A 22243-nucleotide genomic window follows, 5' to 3' on the forward strand; every position below is an offset into this window, starting at 1 on the left:
GCAGTGGCAGCAGCCCATTTTAAGAAGTGCTGACGCCAGGGCACCCAGCATTTCTGTGTGCATTCAAGGAATGAGGAATGTATCTCCAAACAGCTTAGAGAGAGGCTAGGAAGAGGGGGTAGAAGGAGGGAGAAGGAGAGATAGCTAGAATGAGCAGAAGGAAGGTTAGGACAGAAAATTAAATGGAAAAAACGGGTGGTGGAGAGAAAGACAATTTTGTAAAGAAAGAAAAAGCACAGAAGTGAGGACGCCCTGATGCATTGTACGGCACCTTCACTGTGAATGCTCCTCTGCCCTGACAGTAGACTGCTGAATCCCGTTTTTAAATGCTGACATTGAGCTTAATGTTGACAGCGATGTGCATATAAAGTTCAGAATGTTATGCAGAAAGAATTTGCAAACAAGCTGAAATCCATATGTGGCGGGTTATACATACGGTACAAAATATGTCAAATTTATTAGAAAGGGTATAACAAGTGACATATGGTGACAAAATGATGGGGGCCAGATCAACCCACAGACATTCCCAGACCTCGCTAATCCACAGCAGATGATGCCTGACACACACGTGTGCTCCATGAGGACAGTGGCTTTGATGAAAACCACCGCAGCCACACTACCATGAATATTACTTCCTGTGTGCTGATTTACTGTACGTGCATCTGTGGCATATTTGTACTGACCGATATCACGAGCTGGGGGAAAACCCTTCCTAAATTCGCCTTATTTTGACGCAATCTCAGAAAAATCAAACATCCCCTCGTCAGCCAACTGGCAGGAGCGCTGCCTTTGGTCAGTTAATGTGAAGAGTGACAGACTCTTCCGAAACAGCAACAGGTCAGGCCAAACCGCAGCTCTAGCTTTCTCACGGCTGCTCGATCACCCACTATAAACACCACATCCTCATCCATCCGTCTATCTGTTCGTTTATCCATACTTGCATCGGCACTTGTCGACCCTCAACAACCTCACAGATTCACATGTTAAAGTGTTGACCTCTTACACAGTCTTGTTGGGGTAAGCCTGACAGGCCAGAGGATGAAACGGGGGAGCTGTCATTGATTACAGGTGATTGGAAGCAAACGGTTCATGGAAAGGAGACTGTTGTGGAATACTATGAAATAAAAACACAGACACTTGTTCAGAAAAGAGGGAAAAAAACATTTAAGACAAAAAAAGAGCCAAATGCTTACACTAAAAAATGCAAACACAAATTTGTGATGAGTTTCATGTTGGTGGGGGAGTTTGGAGATTGAACAAATGGGAAAGGAGAGCACACTGAACATCACTTGGTGTCTCTCACTGTTGACTGAAGTCCACTGAGTCTGCTCAGAGAGCGAAGTCCTCCATTCCCCCGGTTCTCCGTTGTCATCCTTTGCCATGTTTGACTCTCCACTCTCCTCTTCAGGCACTCCTTGGCCATTATGGGAACACTGGGCACTGCTAGCTAAGCCACCTTGTTGACATCCTTCCCATGGCTCGCCACCATCACCTCGCTTTGTACCCTGAAACGGACAGGAAGAACACATCACCCACGGAGGTAAGCATGGGAACATTTCATCATAGGAGAGCACAGGTGACAATGGTGGTCTGAGACAGGTAGATGTATTCTATTATTCACAGCCCAGCAAGGGCGTCAGATCTCCCCGGTGATCGCTACAGAGGCTGGTGTCAGAGGTGACATCAAACAGACAAGAGCTTGGTGACAGCCGCCGACTACGCCGCCGATCAGGTAATTCCCAGGTGCCCCCGCAAAGGTCTCCACTCTGGAGGCACCAGTGGGATCAGGAAAGGCCACCTGGAAACACAGGTCAAAGCTTTGATCCAATCAGAGGAAAAATCCAGAAGGGAGAGGCTTTTATGAATGCGGGCAAGAGGGAAATGGTCGGCTGTCATTTTGTATTTCGGGAGCGTAACATGCAGCCAAAAGGAATCCAGCACCAGCAGTTGCTCCATCATTATTTCATATGCAGCTCACTTTAGATGCTTCTAGACTAACACACAAGGTGGAAACAAAAAAGGGCCCATGATAATCGTTATTGTTAAACCGCATATTTTATGAGGTCCCTCCCGATTAGAAAGTCAATTGCTGGTTATGTATTCACGCAGGCTGTGAAAAGGCACTGAGAGAATGACCCTCAAGCTTGACCTTGCACGCTTTGAACTTTTTCTCCTCAGCACCCCTCCTGTCTCTGTCTCTCTTTTTCTTTCTCCCTCTCCTTCTGCCTGCACTTGGTCCCAGGGAACGAATGCTTTGATTTGGCCCGTCCAGCTGCATAAGTAAACCACATTACATTTTAGGAATGTAAATAACAGAAAGTGCTTTTGTGAAAAATTCATTGGATGCTCCCAGCTGGACCACATAATTATTTAGAGAGCATATGTAAATACCTCTTACGATTATGGAGGAATGCATGCAATTTCCCTTTCAAGGCCCTAACTGGTCATTTGGTCTGGAGATAGGAGGTCACAAAGACAAAGAGGGAAACTATAGAAACACTGTGTGCCATAGCAATAAACCACGGTGATCTGATCAAGAGTTCCAAGTGCTCTTTAGACCCCCAAAGCGAGAGCCAGCGTCTATAGCTGGAGTGTCATATATATATATATATATATATATATATATATATATATATATATATATATATATATATATATATATATATATATATGTATACAGAGCATCCTGCGAGAGCTCCAGGCTGACACAGCTGCAGAAATGCTATGATATCATTGCAACTTAATACCATTCGTCAATGTTATGAGAGATAATTTGTCAGTACTGTCAGCAGAACGCATCGTCATCCCCGCTCACTAGGAACGCATCCACGTCAAGCTGAAAAACATACATGGTTTGTGGTTGTCAAACACAGTTCTGGACAAGATAACCCTAATCTTGATAGCATGATATCCTTAGACGAGTATATTCTGATAAGATCAAATGTATACTTTACACCACACAGCACATCTGCCAGATGTCGAGACGGGGATGAGCTCAGATTGGCTGCCATCGCTCATCACTTCCTCCTCGCTAAGAACTGTGCACACAGGCAGGGCTGACTTCCTGACTGTCTGGAACATTGCTTGTCTGTGCAGAAGAAGGGACATGTCTTTAGACTGACAGGGCTGCTCTTTGGAAGCAAGTATCTATTCTTCTATCGAGAGTAAAATATGCACACACAAAAAAGAAAAATCGCTTTGCTAAATACAGTGACTTTCAAACTTCTAGCTGAATTTCTTCTCATGTCCTTCTCATGTCCTCTACCATATATTCTGCTTTCATGCAGACTAACAATGATACAGACTCCGAATCCCCCCCCGCTTTCCCATGATCAAATGTTACAACACTGACAACCAAGCATCTCCTCAGCAAACACACAACTTCCCCAAAGGTAGGCTGATATGATATGAGTGAATATGTGGATAGCTGTGATCTTTTTCTCTGTCAAACATCAGTGTTTTCTCCCAAGACAAGAGAATGGTGACAAGACAGAAAAAAAACACACTCAAACAATAAACTGTGTCATTGAGGAGGTGATCGAGGAATAATAATTAATGATGGCCATGCAGCAGGACAAAGATACTCTCCAAAGACCAGACTGCTTTCCCCCGAGGGACAGAATGGGGCTTCAATTAACTGACAGGCGGATGTATTAGAATTTCTATCATGGGCCTTGGCGAGCTAGTGAGATTCAGGACTACAATGCTTTGAAAACCAGTGTGGTTTCCCCATCAAACGCGTCCTCTAGGGCCTTTGATCTGCTGGGGGGTATGTGTCCTTGGAGATATGCGTCTACTTCCTCAAAGCTCTTTGTTGCCAGCACCTCATTTTCCTGTGCTGAGGTTTAGTGCAACAGCAACAGCAGGCTCTGCCGCATTCATTCTCAGACAACAGAAACGGCACATCCACATCATGACACACCAGGTGATTTTAAGCATGCATGATGCTTGACACACTGGTGTGTGTGCGTGTTTGCATAAACATACAGAATAAATGTAGTCGATGAAGTACGATCATCTGAGGACAGTTTGTACAGAAACTATTTCTATGAGTTTTGAAATTTACAACCACCTTGTCATTAATTAAACCATATCAAAACAAGATCGAATTATTTTTGATAATATTTGATAGCCAAAGTCATCCCTTTAGCTTTCTATACATATAATTCAGTGGAATCTCTTAATAGTGATGTACGTGGACATTTTTTCTCATTTGACACTCAGTTTATCATCTCCAGTCTACAGCCAGTCTTTTGAAGCTCGCTGTGGAGTAAACTGATATCAAGACTTCCTTTTTCAGTTTACTACTACTACTAATAATAATCATAATAATAATATTCTACTAAAATTAACTTGACTGTTTCCCTGCATGCAATCAAAAAACATGTTTCTGCTATCCTGCAGATTCATATCCATATGCATATGTGTGTTAATAGAGTCTATAGTGTTTGACAGCTGACAGTCTATAAAGAAAGAGTTTCACCAAGAAGCAAAAAGGGGAAAAAAAGAGAGAGGGATGGCACAAACAAAGCATCCTAAAGTGGATGCTACAAGTGTGTGGTGCACTTTAACTGTCAGAGATAGAGATCTGTTGGATATTGATGTCATCTTTCTATTTCACTGCCAAGGCACATTCTCAAAAACTCTCAATAGAAGAATGGCAGCGAACATGGAGACGTGATCTCTGTTACGTCTGCGCTAATTGTTGCAAGGATAACCTGTAGAAAAACAAGTCTAAAATTTTGACTCACTGGTGAGTTAAATCAAAGGAACTCCCCTCCCAACATGAACACATGTCAGACTGAATGAATGAAGTGAAACAAAATAGGGTTAGTGGTGGGGCGATCGTGGCTCAAGAGTTGGGTGTTCGTCTTGTAATTGGAAGGTCGCCGGTTCGAGCCCCGGCTCAGACAGTCTTGGTCGTTGTGTCCTTGACACAAGACACTTCACCTACCCCCTACTGGTGATGGCCAGAGGGGCCGATGGCGTGATATGGCAGCCTCGCCTCTGTCAGTCTGCCCCAGGGCAGCTGTAGCTACAACTGTAGCTTGCCTTCACCAGTGTGTGAATGTGAGAGTGAATGAATAGTGGTATTGTAAAGCGCTTTGAGGGGTCCTGAAAAGCGCTATATAAATGAAATCCATTATTATTAGCCTGATAATCAGACAGAACTGCTGCATCCACACCTAAAGCTGGATGTGCTGAAACACACAAGGTGCATTCACCAACATATGAAATTTTGTTCAGTGTAACCCATAACTCTTGAGTAGTTTCCAGTGTACGAACAGGTTAATAAAAGACATGACTGAGATACCTGTAGGATTAAATTTGCTTGTCCCACAGTAGTGACAGCGGTTTCAGGTTTGTACAGGTTGCTTTTTGTCTCTTTTGAATCCCTCAACTTTACAGAAGTCCAGCACTAATCGCAGTACTATGTAGGAGGACTCCTTTGATCCACAATCAGCCTAAATGTTTCACAAGGTTTTGCATTAAGTTTAACTAAACTCAACATTGATCCCAAACCTGCATTTCTAAGAGGCCAAAGTTATTATGGTGGAAGTTTCATCACAAAAATTCAACATCAAGGGATTTTTCTGCATGAGGCTTTGAAATCTTGAAATTATGTAACCTTGTTCTACTTCCTACTCTCCACTAAAATATCAAGCATGGCAAAAAAACCCCAACTTGCTACAATCAATCTAAATGTTGGCTGTAGCAAGATAGCTTTTGGGGTAAAAGCCAGGCAGCCCCCTTACTGCTGCCAGAAACCCCCCCACATGTTCACTGACGTCAGCAGCCACTCTCACCGGCCGACTCTCCCTTGAACTGCTCGGTCAGTTTCCTGTTAGGTCCCGACACAATATGCACGAATGCTCCATCTTGCAGCGTTGCTTCCCTGTGAAGTGGTGTTCAGGTTACATTCCTCCCAGCTAAAGCCCTCGGCCCTCCCCAGCCACAGCCAATCTGTAAACTGTTTACACTTCACTTCCCACACCTGGACCGGGGCCAAGGCAAATCTGGAACAAGGCCCACAAGAGAGAACCAACAGATAGGCCCTTAGACTTGAGCAGGAGAGGAAAGATTGTGTCTTGGGCTGGAGTGGAATATTGACTCACCACCAACACCGCCCTGTTCTCTTTTTCTCTCTCCTAGAGTACAAGAGGAAGTTTGATCTGGAAACAGATCCATTTGTTCAACAGTCTGCTGGCCCACAAAACTAAGACATGCTGTGCTCTCATCACATAAATATCTTATTAAGATTTCTGATAACTTTTCCGATCATACAGCAACATCACATGGGACAGACTCCAGTGTTTCCTTGAGTTTTACTGATAGCGTGCTTCTCAACGCTCCGTGCAGATAGATTATATTTATGTATTTATGCACCACCCCTCATATGCCTCCCTTTTTGAAGTGATTAAAAGTCCCTTGAAATCACACGACTGATGCACCAGTGCTCTGCTGTACATCACTGCATAAGAGAGGATATCATAGATAACTTGTCTTTGAGTCGTGCTACTTCTGCCATGTCATTTTTTGTGCGCACTACAGCTCGTGTAAATGGAAGCCCAATCCCTGATACATTTTGTAAGTGTGATGTAAGACTGAGACAGAAAGAAATCTTCAGTTCCCCTGTGTTTGTGGGGGAAAATTAGGATTAGGAAAACATTCAATTGAAAGGATAAGTGAAAATCTGTTGAGTATGTATTATGACGTAAGAAAAAAAAAACCCACAAGAAATTTGTGATTTAACAAAGTGAGGTACTGCTGACACACACTTCGTGGACCCATTATGGTTTTCCTAATTTTCCATCGTATTCCCCCAACAATGAAACAACCCCCTTTGAGCAAGCACTTGGCAACAATAGGAAGGAAAAACTCCCTTTTAACAGGAAGATCAAATTGTGACTGGTTGGGCGTTGGGGGTGGGGGCAGCACAAAAGACATACTATGTAAGAGAGACAGAGATTAATAATAATTAACTATGTGAGACCAAGGAGTAACTAAACACTTGACACACTAAGCAGGAAAGTGCATGAGGGACGGGTAAAGAGGCCATGCTGCTAACGAGTCAACTACTAATTAAGCTAAGTTAGCGAATCCCTAGAAACAGTAAATGAATACTGTGAATATAATTAGCAGGTTATTCACCAAAGAGTGTGCTTTGGAGAAAAAACATATGAAAACTATGAAATAAGCCATTATCTAAGTTTTTATTTAAGTGGGCTACACTGTACCGTTTGTAAAAGGAACAGGAAGCGATACTATACTGCAGAGAGAGTCAACACCAAGTTCATATATAATATATATGCACTGTTACAAAGGTGGATATTCATATTAAACATGGGTTTAATGTGAAGTGAACTTTAAGCTTCAAATAACATCAGCTTAAAGCTCAGGCTTCAAACTGCTCAGGTTTTCTACAGGAGCACTGGAGCCCCACCCACCTGCTGTTAAAATCTTTTGTGTAGGAGGGGCAGCCAATCAGAAGACAGTTGGATTAAAAGAAGGAAGAAGACCTACATTGTCCTATTTCAGACCAAGGATGACAGCAAGTCCCATTATTTGTGAAAAAAGGATTATTTTTATGCAGTGACTCATGCAAAGCTCCTCTAGCAGAGTCTAATAAAAAAAAGGAGTTGATTATTATGTAATATATGCTCTTTAAATACTATGTTACTGTGTTTACTATATTAAGCTATGCTATTAACAGAAAGTCTACAAAAGTGCGCCATGTGAATAACAATTACTATGGGTGATGATTACATTTATTTCTGAAATAATGAGAGGGCAACATGAATTAAATACACTGGGGAATAGAGACCCACATTCTGTGTTATGCTTTGTAATAAAGTTTCACTAGATGAAGAGCAAAAATGTAGCCTTTTACTCAGCAGTGAGGGGAGAAGATAAATCCAAATTTAGTGGACTGTCTGACAGTCCTGCTACAAAATACTGGCCACATTTACGGTACAAGACTGGCTTGGACTATTAATTGCCCCTTTGTCCGATTTGCTGTCGCCTATGTATGTGGCAGTGGTAAAGAAAGACATTTTTAATAGCTGGAGTTAGAGCAAGATGAGCAAGGGAGAGTAAAAGCTAAAGTAAACCCATAAAACCAAACTAGTATGTCCTGCAGTCACATGTATATTGAATACCAATCAGAGGCATGGGGCTTGCCAGCATCGGCGCTGCACTCATTTCCAATGCGCACACTAGCTCAATCAGTAGAGCCCTGGTGGATAAAAAGGGATCGCTTGCCTGGCTCTCTGAATATTAGCTAATGCCACATTTGCAAGTCTTCAAGAGCAAAGGGTGAGTGGGTAGAGGGGGAATAAGAGGGAGATGGGAGAGATATGAAAAGATAGAGAAACAGAGGGATGTGAGAAAGGGAAGATAAAGACAGAAATAGTGTGAATGCAAGAGAAACATTTAAAAAACAAAACTCTGCTCTGTTTGGGACTGTTGGAAAAAAAAGATTATTTCTTGCAATAAATTGAATGGCTTTGTGGAGCACAAGTGATGGAAGTGACGCCTGGATGGGGATTATGCTCTTTTCATCATAAAGCCCCATCTGGTATACTAGCAAGACCACGTCTGTCCAGGCCTCTCGCCCTTTAAAGTGCCGGCTTGGGTTACACATCAATCCAGTCCTGTTGCAGCTGTGCTGGGAAAATAAGACAGAGCGATTCTACACATACATGGCAGAGCACATGCTAACACGCACACAAAGAAATGCTCATCAATTACAAAAGTGTGTGTACACATGCAAATAGACAGATGGAGGAACAGGGAGGCACACAGAAAGAAAGATTTCACGCATGCAGACACACACACACACACATATATACCCCCCTGCTCCCATGCCCCAGTGCACAAAGTCCCAACAGAAACAATGGCAAAAAACCAAAAAGGACATCTCTGTTTTTGAAGCATGCCTATTTCTAACTTGAAAGAGCCAACCATAATTAAAACCAATGGGCAGCAATGCGAGATAAATGAATAGCAGAGCATTCACCAGACCCCTCCTCATCTTTTAACTAAACCACTGGTCCGGTGTATGGCAGATGTTCCAGCTCCATTTGATGTGTGCGTGTGTATGCCCATGTGTTTGTGTGTACATTTCCACGAGTTTGTGTGTCTGCACTGACTGGCGGGACATTATCGTTTGTCATTTCCTTCTCCTCTGTCTTTGCAGATCCATCACGGCTGCGCTTACATACATAAACCTATCACGAGCTCAATTTTTCTTTTTCCTTTTTTTTTTATTTTTATAAGAACCAGATTTCCCCTCTGCATGTGCAACACATACAGTCACATGACTCAGAACTAGTAAAATAAAATACCTTCTGTTACATTACCAGAAGCCATTTGGACTTGTGTTACATCTAAAGAGCTGTGTCTAGGGATCTAATTAATATAATATTATTGAACATTAAATCAAAGTTTGCATGTTTTTTGAGGAACCTGTGAGTTGAAATCATTAAATGTTTTAGTCAATATATCTGAACAGCATTTAGACTTGTATTGCAGAGAGCTGAAAATGCAAATGTGATTCACAGCCAATAAAGAAAATAGAGTTAAACTATATAAAACCACCGAATTATCCTTTTTTTCCCTTTACAACTTCTTTAAAGGAGACAAGATTTAACTGATGGGTCACATTTCTCCCACAGATGTAAAATTATTCTTTTTAGACGATTTCTGCCTTTTAGCCACAAATGATATTAGATGTCACACATTACCTCGGAGGACGTGATTCACTCTTTAGCTACGTAGGACCTTTAATTCTCCTGTCTAAATTGGCTCCGGAGGATGATTGTTCATCTTTAGACCGTGTCATCCTCACATTGGACCTCATCAGCGGAAGAAAGGCCCACCATCATTATCTCGTGATCTGCCTATTTCTGCTCATTCCTACACCAATGAGGATATGAACAAAGAGGATAATACTACAAATGGATAAAGATAAATGGAAGTCAATTTCACTGGAATTAAAACAAGTGTTTGATTCATTTGGAAAGGAAGCGTTAAAGAGGAATTTAATTTGATTTGTTTGGCAGTTTGGTCTCGCCACTGACCATTCTGAATGAAGAAGTTAACGCAGCCTCTCTCTCTGTGCTTTAAAATAATGAACAATGGAGAAAGAGAAACAGAGGGAGATTGGGATGGGTGGGGGGAGCAATGTTATGACTCTATTGAAAATTGTGCTGTTAACAAATTGGTGGGCCTCAGCTGTTTTCCAAGACTTCAGCCTGCAGGTACATTTGTCTGCCTGTTTGCTTGTCTCTCGCTTCATTGTAGTGTTTCTTTCAATGCCGGACTTTCAGTTATATCTGGACAGCCCAAATGACAACGCTGCCGGCAAGAAAGAAGTAGTTGATGGACGAGAAGTGAATAAAAGGAGCCCGAATCGCCGCTCCAGCGCTCCCCCCCCACTTTCCCCTCCTCCTCTGTCAGCCGTTCTGGACAGCCCCGAGGAGATCAAACCTGTTTGTAATCCTGCTCTTCCTCTTCATGTCTGTGTGTTTACAACCTGACCACATTGCTACAGTACACTCCCTCACAGCTCTGTCTGTGCTTCACGTCTCTCTCTATTAAATCAGATGTAGGAAGGTGGGGAAGAAAAGGGATGCATTCATTGTCCTTGGCTGACAGATTTTCAGAAGGACGGTTGCACAGAGCTTGTTTTTCTGCACTGCACTGACAAGTGATAGGCAATTAATTTCCACAACCACTTCCCCCCATCTTCACTTGGTCATCAGAGAAATTTCCAGCCTGGGGTCTGAGTGAGCCGTGAAGTGTCTGCCGGATGGCTGTCGTCAGATGGTTGGTTCTACTTCTGGTTCACTCTTGGGAAGAATGCAGGCTGACTGGTAGGGAATGACGTTTCCTCTCGAGCAGTCTGAAGGCCTTGTTTCTCTTTTGTCCATGCTCGGGTTCTTTTCAAACACAGTAATTTGCGGAAGGGGACCCCAGCCACAGATCACAGGATCTGGATCTGTGGGGTTGGTGTGCAGGGGAACGGCCTTTGGAGCGCAGTCGTGGAACTTCTTCAATGGAAACCACATGGCTTTAGATGGGCAACCTCTGGGTGGTCCAATCAGCATCAAGAGGACATTTACTGACACATATGTCTCTAGCAATTGACTTCAACCCTGTGAAACATTCGCTTTTTATTCGTCTTTTTTGAGATGTTTCAAAATGTGATTTAGTGGAAGACATTAGCAGTTAATTACATGATGCCATAAATGAATTTCAAGCAGGTTGCTTTGGGTTTCCCAAGGGCCTTTGTGGCTTCTTTGACAACTTAATCAAGCCAACTTTTATGGTACTTGAGATCTTCTGAAAAACAGAGTTGTAATAGCCAAAACAAAAATCGAATAAACACTAATAACATTTGAAATAAATCGATAAATCTTTTCAGACAATACAGAGTTGTTAACATCTCCCCAGGCCTCAAGGTCAGAAAGAAAACAGGACTCACAGAGTTCACCACATCTAACCCCAGTCACTAAAACGTTGCTAATCTGCATCACAAGAACAGCAATCATCTCACTTCAGTGGCTTTCCGACCAAAAGCCCTCTCGGCCCGCAACAATCTGACATCATTGTCTGCAGACTCTCCAGAACTTTTGTGGTGTGTAATTCCAGAGCAATGGGAAAATCCCTTCCCTCCAACTCGGAAGTGAGCGTGAATAAGCAACATTTCACTGGGTCAGCTGGTTTCATGTGTAACTGACTATTTTTTCAGCAGAGACACACACTAAGATGCTTTAGAGCACAGAGGGAGGCTAATAGGAAATGTTAAGCTTGGATATTATAAAGCCTAAATGATATTGCATATTTATCTACAGGATTATTCTATTCTAAATGAAAGCATTAACAATGATACTGGGCAACTTTTGATAAAAATATCGATGACATTGTGAAGTTTTTTTGAAGCCGTCGCTGTGTTAATGCTCGAGTTCACAATCTGCAGTTGATCCCATTATCTCCATTTTAGTAACAAGTTGTTTGGATTGCAGTTGGCTTGGGGTTGCATGAAGGTTAAACAAGTAAATAGTGTTTTCCCCATGCCTTTAGCAGTGCTGATTATCATCTTAAATGGCATAATAGTACAGCAATCAGTTTGTAGTTTAGATCTTTGCCTGGATCCAGTTTCCCATTATGAGGCTGGGTCTGCTTCGGCCAAAATGCTTCAAAAGCTCATTCTAAATGGACAGACCAGGCCCCATAAAGAATAGTAGAAGGTGAAGGTTTGGCCACTCGGTTGGGCTGGATTAGAAATAGTGGCCTGGAGGAAAAAGTGATGTAACCTCTGTTTTACTTAAAGCCTGGCATTAATCTGAGTAGAGCCAACATTCTTAGCCTCTGACTTTGAATTCCCCTAAATGTGGTTCTGGTTACACAAGATTTTATACTTTCTCCTCAAGAAAAGAGCTGAGTCAAAATTAGTATGTAATAAAACCTACTATTTATCAAAAACAAAGAAAAAAAAAGAAACCGTTGTATCCACTGCTTTGTCCCACCATTGCTGACTGAAAAAGCCACACATGGAAAATTAACCAACAGTTGTACCCACAGTTAATTGGACCCACTTCATAATTTTCAAACAAGCAACTTGTGCAGTTTAAAACAATGAATAGGAAATACTTTGTAGTTCTCCCAGTTTTACATCATCAAGTGTTCTTTAGAAATGAGATGCCAGCACTTTCCCAGACATTTCCACACAAAAAACCCAAAACTGTCCCGCTGCATCACGCTGTTGAGCCGTCATTTGTAAAACTGCTAAACTAAAGTGAACATTTTAAAGAGTCAACTATGCTGATAAATGTGCTTTTTGCCATGCTGACAACTTTCATTTAATTCTCAAGTTTGAAGAGTCAAACACAGGCACTACTGGGGGTCAGTCTGTCAAATGGCGTCCCACAGAGACTCTGCGATAGAGGGACTGGAGCTGGGCGAGGGAGGGGTAATGAGAGGGCAGATAAGGTTTGGTTCTCAAATGAACTGCTAAAAAATAAATCCTAATTATTGCCATCTTACGGACAGGACAATATTCCAAAGAAAAGCAATATTATTTGTGAACGGCTCTAGTTTCTGCAGGTTTTTGAATAACAAGCTAAAGAGATGATGTCCGTAATGGCTACCTGCAGTGCTTGGAAAAAACCAGAGTGCGCCCCCACCAAGCTCTCCATCTTTCACAGAGCTACAAACAGCTTCAGCTTCTCTTTTGGTCTGCCAGCAAAAAAAGAAAAAGAAATGAAAAAAATGAAAGAAAAATCCTCCCCGCAGTTTGAAATAAAAGGCCTGGATCAAACTAACACCAGGAGAGTTTTTCGTGCACTTTGCAACCTGCAGTTTCTGCATATTAGCCTCTTCTACTCTTGGTCCACATCCCGCAGTGAAATGAATACAAAATTGCATTAAAGTTAATGCTACATGACATTTCCCCCCTTCACAAAATTTGCCTTGCTTTTTGAAACGGTTCTTGTGGCTGTGGAAATTTTGTAAAAACCACCTGCAGGAGTGATTTACCAATTTGCTAAAGTGCACCTAAAGCAATCCGATAGCTCCATCCAACAACCTGAAACATCATGTTAACCGTGCTAATGGCAATGTTGAACATGGCATACCGGCAGTAAAAATAAATAATGCATTAATACTTTGTATTAATGGCAGAAAAGAATCACGACTCTAAAAGCATCAGACATGATGGAGACCCCCTACCTGGCAGCCCCTGTATCCACGACCCCCACTGTTTGTGTATTTTCGAACCATGGCGGCCCATTGACTGCCTCCCCCGGATTGCCAATTTCCCGCTGGTGGTCCAAGGTTTCGCCTGTCCTTTCTCAGCATTGTGCAACTGGAATCGGTGCGTCCTCCCCTGTTCACGCTGCGGTTGTAGCTCCACGATCTGATTGGACAGCGCTCAGCGAGACTTCATCAGCTGAACATCCCTGTCGTCATGACAACTTGCCAATATCCCAACAGGGGTGTGTTTGTGGAAGGGTGGGGTGGCGGGGCACGGCTGCTCTCTTGCCTCCGAACGCCTGGTACGAGACAGCGATTCATTTTACATCATCGTTACCTCACCGCTGCTCGCTTCCCCCTTCCCAGACCTAGCGGGTTAAGCTAATCTGTGTAGCATGCGATGTTGGAGAATGCATGGGCCACTGTGCTTGCCACAGTCTGTGAGTCTACAACCAGCTGTCCCATCAGGGTTTCTCAGACCAATGTCTCGCACCACAGGATGCCAAATCAGCTTAAAACGATGAGTATAATCACTATTCTGTCACATGACATTGAGAAAATGGATGGCAAACCCAAAGTGAAGCTTCTAACTCTAACCAATGAAAAAGTTTGCTTTTCTTTTCAGTCTTAAGCCTGCTCCCCATATTATGATTTCCCATCCACACACAAAGGCAAAATTACAAAGGGAACTGAAGTTTAGACAGTTTTTTGGAAACCATGGAAACTTGACACAAACTTTTGAGAAAGACATTTTACTTTCTATTCTCAAATGGCCTTTATCCTTGTATCCCAATACTTGTCACCGACATCATTCCCATGAAAATTTGAGGCCAACTTATGCCAGACTAAAAAGACTATTGTACCACTTCATCGTTCTGCTAACTCAGCATACAGTTAAGTTCAAAGAAAGTGAAACAAATCTCAGAGAATCAGGCTGGAACAGAGCAAAAGACATCAACAAAAGACAGAAAGAAGAGAGAAAAGAGGGGGAAAGTGAGAGGAAAGTAAAAGCAAGGCATTATCTTGTTGTCAGCCATGCTACCAAGAGCACAAACAGATGAATGTTTGGCGGGTGAGACACCCGCTGTGCTGCTAGCCTGCTAGCCTGCGATTAGCACCAAGCAGACGAATGGTTCCCAGGGTTCTCTCCCAGTTACCTCCTGCCGAGCTGGAGACGATGACCTTGGCCGCTGCTGGAGTTCTCCTCCCCTGCTAGGAATGAATGGCGAGCCAGGACAGAGAGCCCTAGCCTCCGTTCGCTTTTGATTGCTAATCCCCCAAACATTGTACACCACCCGGCACCCTACCTGGCCTTCTAGCCAGAGGCTGCTTGGTGGTGGCCATTGAAAGCAGGTGATGAATGGGGCAGAGCTGCTGGAAGCCAGGCTCCCTGGGTAGCAGGGAAACTCTGTAGGCCCACAAATGTGTGTGGCTCTCATCTGTTTTTGTAGATTTCTGAAGATAAAAGGATGCCCCGGATCAGTCCTTGGTGTTTAAGTCTCGTTGAGTGGATAACATTTTGCCAACTTAGCCATATGATAAAGTATCAGGGTGCTGATGAAATGTAAACACAACTATTCACAACCCTTGTAAGGGTGGAGATACCAGTCCGTGCATGCAACACATTTGCTGCCACAAACTCATTAATGAAAAAACAAACAAACAAACAAACAAACAAACAAACAAACAAACAAACAAACAAACAAACAAACAAACAACAAAACCCTAAAAGCCAACAACTGGAAAAAACAATAGCTCCTCTGCTAACCAGAGGAGCTAGCATACGTTGATCAAGTGTGGTTTGGGAGATTACGGAAACCTCTTAAAGAGATAGTATCCTTTTTTTTCCCTACCACCACCCAGCATGGGTTTGAGCCTGAATGCAAATCTATATCAGCATTTTAATGGCTCTCAGTCTTTTTATCAAGTCGCTAACAGAGCAATCTGAGCATTTCGGGAACCATTCCAGGATACAATCTATAGAAAATTTGAATGACATGCATAATAACGCAATAATTTTCCCATGGAAACTTTTCATAAATATTCCTCGGTACATAAGCTATGCATTGTATGGCATTCACCGTGACGAACAGAAGGCACCAATACAATAACACTTCTCCAATGCGGTAACACTCGATACTGCTAAATGCTAAATGTTGTTGCCCCAGTCACATGGAATCCCAAATACTGCTAAATGCATTTCGGTGGCAGCAACACAAAAAAAAGAGTAAAAAATAGAGCAATGGCACAAAGTGAAAAAATGAAAACACAAACCTTCTCATTGTAACGTCAGCAGCATGTTCACGAGAGACTGCTGGATGCCAGACTCTTAAGGGGACCGAAGCTGAATTCAATGCCTCTTGTCAGGGGAGCTTGATGTGATTATCGCCCCCTGCTAGGGCAGCGATAGTGAAGTTGTCTGGCGCTGGCAGGGACGCTCAAACAGCACTGCGGGATGCCCTCCTCGCTGTCCCACTCCAGGACCATCGCTCTGGACGCAACAGGGGGTGGGAAGCATGTGTACATGTGGATGTGTGCGTGCATGTGCGCATGTGTGAATGAACGTTGTGTTGATATTATTGTTCTGCAGGTTTTCACTCTTGTTACTGCTGCCGTTTAGTAGCAAACAGGACTTCTGAGATGGGCTCCCATCACTGAGCTAAAAACTGCTGTTCAAGGTCAAGGTGCTGCCGACTGCCCACTTCTGGGCTTTTTTCTTTTATATATATATGCCTCAGCACACAAACCAATTTTAAGATATTCCCCAGCGTGTGTACATATTTGTGTTTGCCAGAGAGTGAATAAAAATCATTGTTCAGGCCGCCTAAGGATCATTTCCCTCCCCCTCTCTTCACCGAGGAGTCCGTCCCTCCCGGCTCATATCGACAGACACACTGCTGCTTATTGATCTATGAATTTGTACAATATGATAATAACAATACATCTTTTTTCGTGGCGGTATTGTGATGTGTCTTAATTTTTTTCCTTGTCTGTTGCATTTGTCTTTATCAAGTATTGTACCAAAGGAGTTGGATACAACATAGAATGCATCTGAACAGCAAACTGGGCCAAAAAACTCTACAAACAATGTGAGTTTTTGTTGCGCTACAACATATATGTTTGCTCAGTTCTAGGCTTGAAGGCATACATGAATTACAATAGACTTGATTAGCAAAAAATGTAAAAAGAAAAAAAAAAGCATAAATAAAAGACAGGGAAAAGAAGGCCTCGGGATAATGAAAGTTTCTCCTAAGGATATGTTTATGCATGCAGAAAGGAACACGAGTACAACAGCAGGCATAAAAAGATGAAATCTTGCAGCACAAACATGCGACACAGCAACAAAGATGACAGGTTTGATGGGGTGATGCATATGTGATTTGACCACCCAGGCACGAGATCAAGACTGCACTGCCTTTTGGGTTATCAGGGCATTTCAGTAAATTTCCCCACATTGTACCACCCAGCCCCCCTTTGCTTTCTGTGCTGTCCCCCTGGAGGCAAAGGGGGTAAAATAAGACTTCAAAGCAACTCCAAAATAGTCCTGACACAAACTCATTTCCTCATGTTACATGAAGGGGGCTGGCAGACTCGCTAGACTGTTCTGACTCTGGTATGTCTCAGCCTCCTGCTCTGTGCTACCTCATAACAAGCAGCGGTGACAGAATGCCATTTTGACAGCGATTATGGATAGTCTGACATAGACTTAAAAGGAGCCAGATGGGGGTAGAATTTACAAGAGCCTATCTGTGGGTCATGCTGGGCTCAGATGAGATGAGGAAATGGGAGCTCATTTAAGGGGATGCTATTAGCAGCGAGGGACCACAAATGACTGCAACTTGGAACTTTATTAAGACAAAGCAGCAAAGTTTAGGACAGCCTGCACATTTAGGCTGTAAAATTGCTATTCTTGACATTTTGACCACGGAGTTAAGGAAGATCAGAGGAGCTGTGTTTGTACTAAAAACATGGGTTAAAGGGTCAGTTCACCAAAAAAAAAAGAAAAAGAAAAAAATGGCTTACATCTAGTGGTATACAGCAGTGCAGGTATTTCATGTCTGCTTTTAAAACTTGTTTTGTCAAAGCTCCTGGTATGACACACAAATTGGGACGGGACACAAACTACGAGGCAAACAAACCTTTGGCGCGTGCCACGCTTCCAGCTTTAAATTGTTATATTTTCCAATATTGGTGCAGTTTGTGCATCGAAGGAGTGATGGCAAATCACACCCTTGACAGAATAGAATGCATTTGGTTCAGAAACTACAGTCATTATATTACCCTACATCTCTCTGTCGCGCAGTCAAAAAAATAAACATAGGTAAACATTTCAACAATTTTAAAGTAGAAGGCTAGCAACATGTGACAGAATGACAATATTTGAAACCCTAGGGTGAGAAAGGGGTTAAACATAATTGTATTTCTTCACTATGTGAAGTTCATGTTTGCCGCATACTGAACTGAAGCATGATGAGCGCTGCAGTGAGCGTGAGGGATGGGATAAGATACATTATTCACTTAAAATCTGAATGTATTTACTACATTCCATTCTGGTAATCCATTTAAAATTATTAAAAGGATAAAAGCAAGGATATATGACGACGTGTGCCTGTGAGTATGGACATGACCCAAAAAGCTGCGCAGATTTACACAGCCCTGAACTTAACTTGGCTGAAATTCAAGAATTTGACACACTTATTGCTAAGAAATTATAAACTGGCTTCAGATCTGAAGTATCATTTGGAAAGATACTGCCCTCGCTGGAGCTCTTCCCATCAAAAAGACTTTTCCATTTTAAAGTTTCTGAATGTTTTTCCTCCTTTTCTCCCCAAGTCTGTGGTGTGATAGAACCGATAAATGTTATTTTATCAGACATTTGATGGTTAGAAAAGCATCTGCAGGCTGCAAATGGTAGGAAATGGCATTATTTGGCCAATGGGTATCAAAAATATGACTGTTCATCGGTTGATGAATTTTATCCCGGGGTGGGGGGCAGGGGTGGGGGGGAGGGGGGGCACTGAGGTAATAGTTAGAACTGGATTTTAATAAGGGGTTTTTCCATCAAAAGAAGCAATTTTCCCAAACAATAGAGCTACTTTCTACATTACACCGAATCATTACAGAGTCATCTGCATGATATATTTCAATCATAGAGAAAATGAGCTAAGATTATTAATCAAGATTGGGCGATATTAATATTAGATAAGTCCAGGATGTAATATAGCTTGTATAATGAACCTGGGTAAATTCATAAGCCCATAATTGGTGCAGGCATTAAGTCTCCTCTGTAAATTGATATTGTCACATTACCATCAACGGCATCACCTCCAATTCTAGCTCCCGGACATAAACCCAGACCTATGCATTCTTCTTCTATTTGCCAAAATGAAATAAAGTTCATAAAAGTATGATTCATACAGTTCAACAACATAAAATAATGATTGATAAATAAATGTGTGTAGAAAAATGGATCGCAAATTTCAGGCGGGCGGAACAGAGACTCACTACATCACTCCACACTAAATTTAGATTCTATGAAAGCTATTGGCTTTTTTATTGCTTGAGGATACATTGATTTTTCTCTTTGATTGTGTTTTCCACAGACGCAGGAAGAGGAAAGGCAGCTTCAAACTGATGCGTGGATAGCACAGACATTTCCATGAAGAAAGGATCCAAAAACAGATACCTGGCAGGATGGAGCAACCAAGGACACGCGGTGAAAAGCTGCAGTGTTAGAGGAGTGACACAAACCTGTTGAGCGACTCTTCCTCCCTCCTGCTCGGCTGCTGGGAGGAGGACACTTGTTTCTCGCACGGAGGGATTTTTGATCTTTTTGCATTGGCATCCACTTCCTCCATCTACAAAGGCCATGAAAGGGAATGAGTAATTCCTCTATCTGTGTGTACGTGAGTGTGTGACTGTGCGTGTGTGGATGCTTGACCTATTTCTGCTGCACTGACATGAGGCTGGCATTTCTGCCTCACAAGTACAAATGGAGACATGGGCACAAGGTGGTTGTTGAAAGAGCTAATGTTTTAGCTCATGTGAAAGCATAAAATATGTGCGGAAGAGCATACATTTTTATCAACGTCATTCAAACTGTAACATTTCCTGGAAATATACATGCCCCGATAGGCTGGCTTCTTCCTGTCACGCACATGAAATGTGTGTTTGCAGCTGTAAGCGGTATGAATATTTTGTTTTCTGCGGTGGTACTGAACACTTGGAACACTTCAACAAAACCCACACAAACAGTTAAAATACAATAAAGCTAACAAAACGTAATCACCAGCCTGTCAGCAGTTGGGAACAAAGCTAAACAATCTCAGGTTCAAGTCATTATTGTTTAAGAGCTCAAACTCTAAGGCTTCGTCCACACGTACATGGGTATTTTTGTAAACAGAGATTTTCCGTTTTCATTTAAAAAAAACATCCCATCCACATGTAAACACAAAAAACGCTGTCAAGAACATGCCAAAGCAACAGGTGGCGATATAATCCTAACTGTGAAGAAATATTGGCCAATCAGAAGCCTTGAAGCCTGGGAGGGAAAGAGTAAACAAAGATGGTGCATAGAAGCAGTCTTTCTACAGTGGGGCAAAAAAGTATTTAGTCAGCCACCGATTGTGCAAGTTCCCCCACTTAAAATGATGACAGAGGTCAGTAATTTGCACCAGAGGTACACTTCAACTGTGAGAGACAGAATGTGAAAAAAAAAAATCCATGAATCCACATGGTAGGATTTGTAAAGAATTTATTCGTAAATCAGGGTGGAAAATAAGTATTTGGTCAATAACAAAAATACAACTCAATACTTTGTAACATAACCTTTGTTGGCAATAACAGAGGTCAAACGTTTACTATAGGTCTTTACCAGGTTTGCACACACAGTAGCTGGTATTTTGGCCCATTCCTCCATGCAGATCTTCTCGAGAGCAGTGATGTTTTGGGGCTGTCGCCGAGCAACACGGACTTTCAACTCCCGCCACAGATTTTCTATGGGGTTGAGGTCTGGAGACTGGCTAGGCCACTCCAGGACTTTCAAATGCTTCTTACGGAGCCACTCCTTTGTTGCCCGGGCGGTGTGTTTTGGATCATTGTCATGTTGGAAGACCCAGCCTCGTTTCATCTTCAAAGTTCTCACTGATGGAAGGAGGTTTTGGCTCAAAATCTCACGATACATGGCCTCATTCATTCTGTCCTTAACACGGATCAGTCGTCCTGTCCCCTTGGCAGAAAAACAGCCCCATAGCATGATGTTTCCACCCCCATGCTTCACAGTAGGTATGGTGTTCTTGGGATGCAACTCAGTATTCTTCTTCCTCCAAACACGACGAGTTGAGTTTATATCAAAAAGTTCTACTTTGGTTTCATCTGACTACATGACATTCTCCCAATCCTCTGCTGTATCATCCATGTGCTCTCTGGCAAACTTCAGACGGGCCTGGACATGCACTGGCTTCAGCAGCGGAACACGTCTGGCACTGCGGGATTTGATTCCCTGCCGTTGTAGTGTGTTACTGATGGTGACCTTTGTTACTTTGGTCCCAGCTCTCTGCAGGTCATTCACCAGGTCCCCCCGTGTGGTTCTGGGATCTTTGCTCACCGTTCTCATGATCATTTTGACCCCACGGGATGAGATCTTGCGTGGAGCCCCAGATCGAGGGAGATTATCAGTGGTCTTGTATGTCTTCCATTTTCTGATGATTGCTCCCACAGTTGATTTTTTCACACCAAGCTGCTTGCCTATTGTAGATTCACTCTTCCCAGTCTGGTGCAGGTCTACAATACTTTTCCTGGTGTCCTTCGAAAGCTCTTTGGTCTTGGCCATGGCGGAGTTTGGAGTCTGACTGTTTGAGGCTGTGGACAGGTGTCTTTTATACAGATGATGAGTTCAAACAGGTGCCATTCATACAGGTAACGAGTGGGGGACAGAAAAGCTCCTTACAGAAGACGTTACAGGTCTGTGAGAGCCAGAGATTTTCCTTGTTTGAGGTGACCAAATACTTATTTTCCACCCTGATTTACGAATAAATTCTTTACAAATCCTACCATGTGAATTCATGGATTTTTTTTCACATTCTGTCTCTCACAGTTGAAGTGTACCTCTGGTGCAAATTACTGACCTCTGTCATCATTTTAAGTGGGGGAACTTGCACAATCGGTGGCTGACTAAATACTTTTTTGCCCCACTGTATATGGAGGGACAGTACCTGCGTGTGTATATGTAAGTGTGTAAAAACTGCAGATAGCAAGATTAACAGGAACAGTATTTTGTGTATATTCGCCATTGTAGAAATTTAGCTCATGCACAGCATGACGTCAAAAAAGGCGCACACCTTTGACGTTGTGTGACTAAATCGCACACACATAAACACCAGTTTTCAAAAATCTCGTTTTTAAAACAATCTCTGTTTTTAGTCATCCAAAATGCTGTTTATGTGTAGACGAAAGGCTCAGACGCGTGGAAAACGCTGTGTTTTCA

The 22243-nt window shown here is 42.6% G+C and overlaps 2 long non-coding RNA genes across 2 annotated transcripts; one reads left to right on the forward strand and one right to left on the reverse strand.

The window, feature by feature from the left end:
* Window positions 1-1390: 1390 nt before the first annotated feature.
* Window positions 1391-13987, reverse strand: LOC146668758 (uncharacterized). Its single transcript, XR_014912008.1, has 3 exons — window positions 13735-13987; window positions 2955-3088; window positions 1391-1505 (listed from the first exon to the last, which is right to left on the reverse strand). It is a non-coding gene; the product is annotated as an uncharacterized LOC146668758 (long non-coding RNA).
* Window positions 1407-21082, forward strand: LOC146668759 (uncharacterized). Its single transcript, XR_014912007.1, has 3 exons — window positions 1407-1540; window positions 1624-1732; window positions 19362-21082. It is a non-coding gene; the product is annotated as an uncharacterized LOC146668759 (long non-coding RNA).
* Window positions 21083-22243: the final 1161 nt, after the last annotated feature.

This window comes from Rhamphochromis longiceps, linkage group LG6 (assembly GCF_057381845.1).
Source record: "Rhamphochromis longiceps isolate RC_006_pf linkage group LG6, R_longiceps_female_GT1.1, whole genome shotgun sequence".
NCBI lineage: Eukaryota > Metazoa > Chordata > Actinopteri > Cichliformes > Cichlidae > Rhamphochromis > Rhamphochromis longiceps.